Source organism: Alexandromys fortis, unplaced genomic scaffold (assembly GCF_014885135.2).
Source record: "Alexandromys fortis isolate MF-2015 unplaced genomic scaffold, M_Fortis_MF-2015_v1.1 scaffold_28, whole genome shotgun sequence".
NCBI classification, from domain to species: domain Eukaryota; kingdom Metazoa; phylum Chordata; class Mammalia; order Rodentia; family Cricetidae; genus Alexandromys; species Alexandromys fortis.
The window spans coordinates 8,520,502-8,529,206 of NW_026067901.1; the positions used below are offsets into that span (position 1 = coordinate 8,520,502).

The 8,705-nt window shown below is 38.0% G+C and overlaps 1 pseudogene; it reads left to right on the forward strand.

Annotated features, from left to right (window-relative positions):
- LOC126491819 (60S ribosomal export protein NMD3-like) overlaps window positions 1-8,441 on the forward strand; it is a 23,083-nt pseudogene extending 14,642 nt beyond the window's left edge.
- The last annotated feature ends 264 nt before the right edge of the window (window positions 8,442-8,705 follow it).

Sequence of the window (8,705 nt, forward strand, 5' to 3'; positions counted from 1 at the left end):
TTTTTTTTGTTTTGTTTTTTGGTGTTTTTTTGTTTTTTTTTTTGTTTTTGTTTTTGCTTTTCCACATGAAGTTGAGTGTTTTTCTTTTGAAGTCTGTGAAGAATTATGTTGAGATTTTAATGAGCATCGCATTGAATCTGTAGATTGCTTTTGGGAGATCTTTCCATTTTCTGGTGTCTTCTTCAAATTCTTTCTTCAAAATTTTAAAGTTCTTGTCATACAGGTCTTCTGCTTGTTTGGTTAGAATTACTCCAAGATATTTTATGTTATTTGTGGCTACATTGAAAAGTGATGTTTCTCTGATTTCTTTCTCAGCCCATTTATCATTTGTGTAAAGGATGGCTACTGACTTCTTTGAGTTAATCTTGTATCCTGCTATATTACTGAAGGTGCTTATGAGTTGTAGAAGTTCTTTGGTATAATTTTTGGGGTTGCTTATGTAAACTATCATATCATCAGCAAATAACAAAAGTTTGACTTCTTCTTTTCAAATGTGCATCCCCTTAATGTCCTTTTGCTGTCTTATTGCTCTAGCTAGAACTTCATGTACTATATTGAATAGATATGGAGAGTGTGGACAACCTTGTCTTTTTCCTGATTTCAATGGGACACTTTGAGCTTCTCTCCATTTAGTTTGATGTTGGTTGTTGGCTTGCTGTATATTGCCTTTATTATGTTTAGGTCTATTCCTTGTATCCCTATTTTCTCCAAGAACTTTGTCATGAAGGGATGTTGTATTTTGTTGAAGGCCTTTTCAGCAGCTCCTGAGATGATCATGTTGTTTTATTTTTCAGTTTGTTTATATGGTGGATTACATTTACAGATTTTCATATGTTGAACCATCCCTGCATCTCTGGGATGAAGCCTACTTGGTCATGGTGGATGATTTTTCTGATGTGTTCTTGGATTCGGGTTGCCAGTATTTTATTGAGTATTTTTGCATCAATATTCATGAATGAGATTGGTCTGTAATTCTTTTCTAAGTAATGTCTTTGTATGTTTGGGGTATCAGGGTAATTGTAGTCTCATAAATATAGTTTCACAATATTTCTTCTGTTTCTATTGTGTGGAACAATTTGAGAAGTATTGGGTATTAGTTCTTCTTTGAAAATCTTGTAGAATCTGGGCTGAAACCATATGGTCCCTGGCTGGTTTTGGCTGGGGACCTTTGATGACTATTTCTATTCCTTTACCAGCTATAGGTCTATTTAATTTGCTTATCTGGTCTTGATTTAATTTTGGTAAGTGATATTTATCCAGAAAGTTGTCCATTTTCTTTAAGTTTTCCAATTTTGGGGAGTACAGGTTTTCTATTTATAACTGGATGATTCTCTGGATTTCCTCCATGTCTCTTGTTATGTCTTGTTAACTCTGTGCACTGGCACCCAGTTCACGAGCTTCGGGCAAGGGGGCTGGAGGTTAAAATACACAGACACACACAGACAGAGAGACAGCAACACGGGTCATCCTTGAATTCCCCAAGAATGCCCCCTTTATTGTGTTCAGGGGCAGATTATATAGAGATAGCCACGCCCCGGCCAAACCCACCAGAAACCACTCTCCTGCCATCAGGAACTCCTGTATAATGTTACTTGTAAGTATGTTTTCAGAGGAACCATTTGGTATAGGATAGTCAATTGACATTAGAAATAGTCTTCTCTANAGATCAGGGGATTACAAGAAATTCAGGATCTGGGGTCTCACTGCTTCCAATACCCCTTTTTATATCTGATTTTGTTAATTTATATATTCTCTCTCTCTCTCTCTCTCTCTCTCTCTCTCTCTCTCTCTCTCTGTTAGTTTGGATAAAGGTTTATCTATTTTGTTGATTTTTCAAAAAGAACCAACTTTTTATTTCATTGATTCTTTGTATTGTTTCCTTTGTTTCTATTTTGTTGATTTGCGCTCTTAATTTGATTATTTCCAGGAGGGGGTTATTTCATCACATAATTATGGGTACAATTCATCACAGCAGGGAATTCAAAGCAGAAGGTCATTGAAGCACCTGGTCAAATTGCATCGACAGTCAGAAGAAAAGAATTCACCCAGCACACTTCTTCAGCACCTACAGTCCAGTGAATGGTCCCACCCACAGTGGGCAGGTCTTTCCACTTCAGTGAGTATAATCAAATGAATTCCCAGAAGAAATGCTCAGAGGTCTGTCTCCAAGTTGATTTTAGCTTCTGTCAGGTTAACATGTCTAGTGGGCCCAGAAGTTCACACCAATTTCAATTCATCTAAGATTCCTGCTGCTTTACTGAACCAAGGGGAAGTCAATCTAGATGTACACAAACTTCTCAAAATACCCAATATACAAAACATTTATGATCCCAGAAAATTTTAGATTAATCCTTTTTTATTGAAGACTTCATCAAGCATTGTAGTTGTAGGCTGCTTGTTCATTCCTAGCCACTCAGATTCAAAATAACCAAACAGAAACTCTATTAATTAAAACACTGCTTGGCCTATTAGCTTATGCATATTTCTGGCTAGTTCTTATATCTTACATTAACCTATTTCTATTAATTTGTGTATTGTCACATGGCTGTGGCCTACCGGTAAGTTTCCATCCAGTGTCCGGCATCTGTCTCCTGCAGAGGCTACATGGTTTCTCATTGACTCTGCCTATTCTCTATCTACGTCTATCTGCTTGGAATTCCTGCCTTGCCCTATTCTGTGCTGCAATAGGCCCAAAGCACATTCTTTATTAGTCAATGGCATTCACAACACACAGAGGGAAATCCAACATCAAAGCATAATAAAAGGAGAAAAAAAATTGAATGAGACAAATTTAGAATAATGTCAAAACAAAAAAATTCAATATGTAGAACAAGATCCTGAGAGGCATAAAAGTAGAGACTAAAAATTTGATGGCAAACAGGAGTCCTGTAGAAAGAACAGCCTTACTCTCTTAGTGACCTGTGCAGAAGAGGAGAGGAAAATGATGGACTGTATAACTCAACGATCACTGGGATGTCGCCTGAAAAACTGAGAAGTAGGCCTAAAAAGGTACACTAGGAGGTGATGGTGGGAGGGAATAGCAAACATGAGAACCGGAAATCACAAGATAATAGACTCATTCTGAATTGCTAAATTAATGACGATAGTAAATCACAGGAGCATTTGGTTTCACAAAATACAATTCAATTAAGAGTGATGGTGCATTTCACTTGCCCTCAGCTTGTTCAGAACAGGACTTTTTCTGATATTTAAGCATGCTCATTTACTCAACATATATTATAATTATTTGACAGGAAGAATCAGTAAGTTCAGTAAGAATCAACAAGTACAATTTCTTGATAAGAGTCATTCTACAAACATTTCTGTCACACCAGCCTGAGCAATGTTGCACCTCCCAGTAGACAACCCGATGTGTCAGGTAGATATAATAATATACACATAAATGATCTGGTGGATGTAGTACACACAAAAAGGGGTGAGTTTTCTTTCGCCCAAAAGAGATAGATGCCCTGCTTTATCCCCTTATCACAGTTCACATGAACACTGAAATTGTTTTGCACATTACAGAATAAGACTTTCCAAATTCCCCCAAATCCTCATTTTAAATAGCAATTTATTCACATCCATAGTTTTTTGCTACCTGCAAATCTTAAAAGCCCTGCCTTTCTTCAGGTATACCATCCCTCCTTGTTGTTAGACCAAAGTTTTTCCAACACCTTCTCTAAATACCATTTGGCCATTTGCCGTATCAGTGATCGGCCTACAGCTTCTAATAGTTTCTGTTCTCCAGTCCAGACATTAAGGACCTTAGAGGCACAAATGAAACAGCCTATTGAGCTCAAGGCCAATTTATTTATGAGAATTGAGCAGCACAAATGCTTTTAGATAAGAGATAGAATTGAATAGGTATGACATCAATAATCTTCTTTTTCACCCTATCATAAATAGAGGGTTATATTCATAGGTAATCTTCACTAGCATAACAAGTAAATGCTACTCTGAACTTCATGACTGTCTTTCCAGCCTTCTCTGGAAACTGTAGATAGTTGCTACAAACCCTAGTTAAATGAGTAAACCCTTCTTTTCTGAGAATTCAAGAAGTGCAGTTATTCTTTTATTCTTTAGTTCTTCCATGCTTTTGGTTTTGCTTGTGAAAGTTTTGTGTACAATTTGTAGCATTTTAAACACATATGTTCTTTGTGGATTCTTGGATCATTATTAGAAAGCCCTCAAGGGAGGGAGAAATAGATATTTTTAATAAATAGCCATATGTTGTTATCTTAAGCTTTGTACCTATACTCAACCAACACTTCCTTTGACAAGAGGTCCCATTTCATGTTATTGTCTTTAGAATGGACCCGTGAAGTGAAGATCTCACTCTCTGGTGGCAAACATGATCCAATAGTGACAAACAACACAAAGCACCCATGCATACTGCTGCAGTGCGCTGAGCCAATTGGTTGCCAAGTGCAGTGTGATGCAGTACCTAAAAGTTTCCACTCCTTCTAGCATACCTCACAGGCATCTGCAGTACAGATCTTTGGATAAAATAAGTGCCGTTCTGGTGTGAATATTTCGAAAATAAAATTACTCAGAATTACCCAAATTGAACTCACAGTTTTTGAGCACTTATTATATACCAAAATTATGTTGTGTGCTCTCAAGAACACATATTTTTTTTCCAGGAACTTAGAATCTAGTGAAGAGGAAGACTGTAAGCCAAGCAAGGCAAACTTAATGAATTGCATAATAGGGTAAAATAAGGGAGTTCTGGGAAAACACAACGGTGTCCTGCCCCAAGAGTTTACAAAATGTCCTGACAAGGAAAGTCTACTGGAGCTAGCTCTAAGTAGAATGACTAAAAGGTCCATTATGAGTCCCAGGCTCATCGGTTTCAAGTATACATATTTGCTAAGCTTTTTCTGTTGATCAGCATCTATGCACAATGTTGGAATATTCGTTAGCTATTTAAATGCAAAGTAGCATTAATTCCGAGAAAAGATGAAATGTCAGGTAGATATAGAAATGGAACAAACATTCATAATTCTGTCATCTGTTCTGGTTTGTACCAAAAAAAAAACTATTTTCCATGGAAGATAACCAGAATCCATGGGCATCAAGCCATTATTATGAACAATACTATTGGCTACTTCAACACATCAACCTGAGAAATATGAGAATCACACACTAATAAGGATAGCCAAATAAAAATGAGTCAATAAAAATATTTCCCGTCTTAAATTTTTATTTACGCTACACTTTGTTTTGTACAAGAAAGGTTTTGTGGAAAATGTCTTTTTCTTTCCTTTTGAACACAGGTTTATTTTCACCCAATCTATTCTGGTTATGGTTTCCTCTCCCCTACCTCTCCCAATTCCTTCCATTTATAGCCATACCCTTTCTGTCTATCCTTAGAAAACAAACAGGCATCTAAGAAATAATAGCAGTATAAACAAGATAAATAAAAATCAAAAACATCAGCATATGACAGAACATCTAAACAAGAAGAAGAACCACAGAAAAATACAAGAAATGCAGAGATACACAAGAGTCCCATGAAAACACCAAACTGGAAACCACAATATATATCCAAAGAACCTGTAATGTTAAAATTTAAAAAATAATAATAATTAAAAACAACAACTGGCTTAACATAGAAGCCTTTGAGTTTGTTTTGTGTTGACCATCTTCTGTTGGGCGTGGGGTCTACCCTTAAAAGTGTTTTGTTTTGTTTTGTTTTGTTTTTCCCAGTGAAACTCCCTTGGAGAAAACAAACTTTTTATTTGCAAATGGCTATCAATTGGAGATAATTTCTGGGTTAGAGATGGGGGGATCTGTCCACTTCTTTAAGCTCTAATACCCCATCTGGTGCAGATTTGTGCAGGCCCTGTACATACCATCACAGTCACTGTGAGTCCATACGTGTGCCAGCCAGTTGTGTCTGGAAGGCTTGGATTCCTTGATAGCCTCCATCCACTCTAGCTCCTACACCATTTCTGCCTCTTCTTCCACATAGGATATTTAACTCTGAGAGGAGGGCTTGGATGGATACACCCTTTTTAGGTCTATTACCCTCTGTATATTGTCTGGCTGTGAGTCTCCATAGTTATTCCCATGTGTTGGTGAAGAAAGCAACTTTTATGCTGGCTGAATAAGGCACTTATCTTTGAATATAGCAGAAAATCTTTATGAAGTGTTTTATTGCTTTATTCCTTTAACAGAACAGTAGTATTTGGTTTTATCTTAAGTAGGTCCCTGACCTATTACTTTTTCCAATGTATGGTTTATGCTTTGTCAAAAATTGGTCTGCTAAATAAATATTTTAAAAATTGTTTAACATCATTGACCATCAGAAAAATGAAAATTAAAATGCCTTTGCGATTCCATCTTATATCAAAGAGGCTAGCTATTATAGAATAAAGAAATGACAGATGCTGTCGAGTGTTGAAATAGGAGCGGCGGGGCTGCGTCCCCAGCACCCCGGACGCCTGCTAGCTAATGCCCGAAATAACAACACACAAATTGTATTAATTTAAAGACTGCTTGGCCCGTTTCTATCTAGCCTCTTCTAGGCTAATTCTCACACCTGGACTGGCCCATTTCTAATAATGTAAGCACCCCAAGGTGCGCTTACCGGGAAGATTCTAGCCTACGTCCATCCTGGGTCAGAGCTTCATAGCGCAGAGCTATCACGTCTACCCGGGAGAGCTGAGCATGGTGTCTCTGCTCCAGAGAGCAGAGATGTCGAGTCTCTCCGGGAGCAGAGCAGAGTCTGAGCTCACTTCCTCTTCCTCCCAGCATCCTATTCTGTTTACTCCTCCCACCTATGTTTTAACCTATCAGGGCCAGCCAAGCAGTTTCTTTATTGCTTAACCAATGAAATCAACAGATTGATATATGACACTCCCATATCAGTCGAGGATGTGGGGAAAGAGGGCTCCTTATTCACTACTGGTTGGATTACAACTTATGAATATTATGTATCAGTGTGAAAATTTCTTTTAACAGCTGAAAGCTTGATCTTATTGTGAGGTTTACTTCATGACCAAGGACAACTGAAACACTGGAAGAGACAGTCAGTAGCACCTAGTTTGCACATTTTCCTTGTACATCAGCCTGTCCTACAGGTTCTGTGTATAGAACAATGGAATATATATGATAGAAGCTATTGATTAAAGACCTGGATACAGTTTTTGCTATGAGTGAGGTGTCTCAATTACTCCAAGCCCTACCAATATGTTGTAGCCTGTTTGTGTAAAGAAGTTGCATCAGCTAAGATGTTCCACAGCAAGTCTTGATTCCTTTCTGCAAATAACATCAACGATATTTTCAGGCACCAGCAACTTGGGGACAGTGCACTCTGGAATCCAGGTAACTTCAGAGCCAAAGCCTCTCTGGCTTAGTTTCGGTTTAGAAATGCAGGCTTTATTTGAAATGAACCACATTCTTAGAGACTTAAATTGACAATTCAAAAACAGGTGGTCAATGATGGTATCCTTCAGCAAGTGTTTGTGGTGAATTATATTCTTCAGTCCCAAATACGTGCAGATTGCCATAGAACAGACGCTATGGCTTTCTGGAAGTTTCTGATTCAAGTCAGCAAAAGACTTTGCATTCACACACACACACACACACACACACACACACAAGTTCAATGGTTTGGAACACTTGATATTGAAATATGGACTGCATCAGAATACAATTTGTATTAAAGAAATTCATAATAGTCTCAATTTCAATTATTCTTCAAAATGGACTCAGAAGATGATGGCTTCTTCCACGTATAGAGCTTTGTATCTACAAAGCATTGCAAAGGTTGATTTCCCAGGATGTCCATTGTAACACAACAATTACAGAGAGCAATTTTCTGTTGAAATTTTTCTGGTATCCAAGGGTAATGTTCTCTGTCTGTCACCACAACTGTCCTGGAGTCTTGGAAATATAAGCTCGATATGGACTATGTATGATTAACTAAGGCCACTCATCTCATAGACCAAATACTCTAGGAGTTGCAGATATTGATTGAAACTTCTTGCAGTCAATCTTTCAACAGTTTATGCCGTCCTAAACAGTTGAAGAGTTTATTATGACAGAATGCAGCATAATCTAAGATCTAAAACACATTAGTGGGGCTGGCATGAGATTTAAAAAAAACACAACCCTGGAGAATCTGGGTGTAGAAAACATTTGAAATGAACAGCCATAGGCAGCATTCTTGTCATACTCACTTTGGACATCTCTTAAGTTCTAGTGATCTGGTACCGGGCTTTGATTTGACCAACTGTGACTTAAATGATGAACCTGTCAACAATCTAACCTCAAAGTTGTAGATGTGTTAGCAATCAAGAAGAGCAGTGACCGTACTAAAAGGCAGCCTCATAGTAACTGGAAACTGGCTTTCAGGGGACAGAGAAAACACAGACACCAACAATGAAAGGCAATATCCAGATTTCTACAGTGACATTTTGTTTATGATCTAACAAATAAAGCTCGCCTGAAGATCAGAGCGCAAAGCTAGCCACACTAGTCAGCCATAAAGGCCAAGCGGTGGTGGCACACTTTAATCCCAAGGCTGGGAAGTGATGGTGCACACCTTTAATACCAGTACTAGAGAGGAATAAAGGGAGAGATGAGACAGGAACTCGCTCTCTTTCCAGTCTGAAGCTTTCGAAGAGGTAAGAGCTCTCTTGTGGTTGGCTGTTTTGCTTCTCTAATCTTTTGACTTGAATCCCAATATCTGTCTC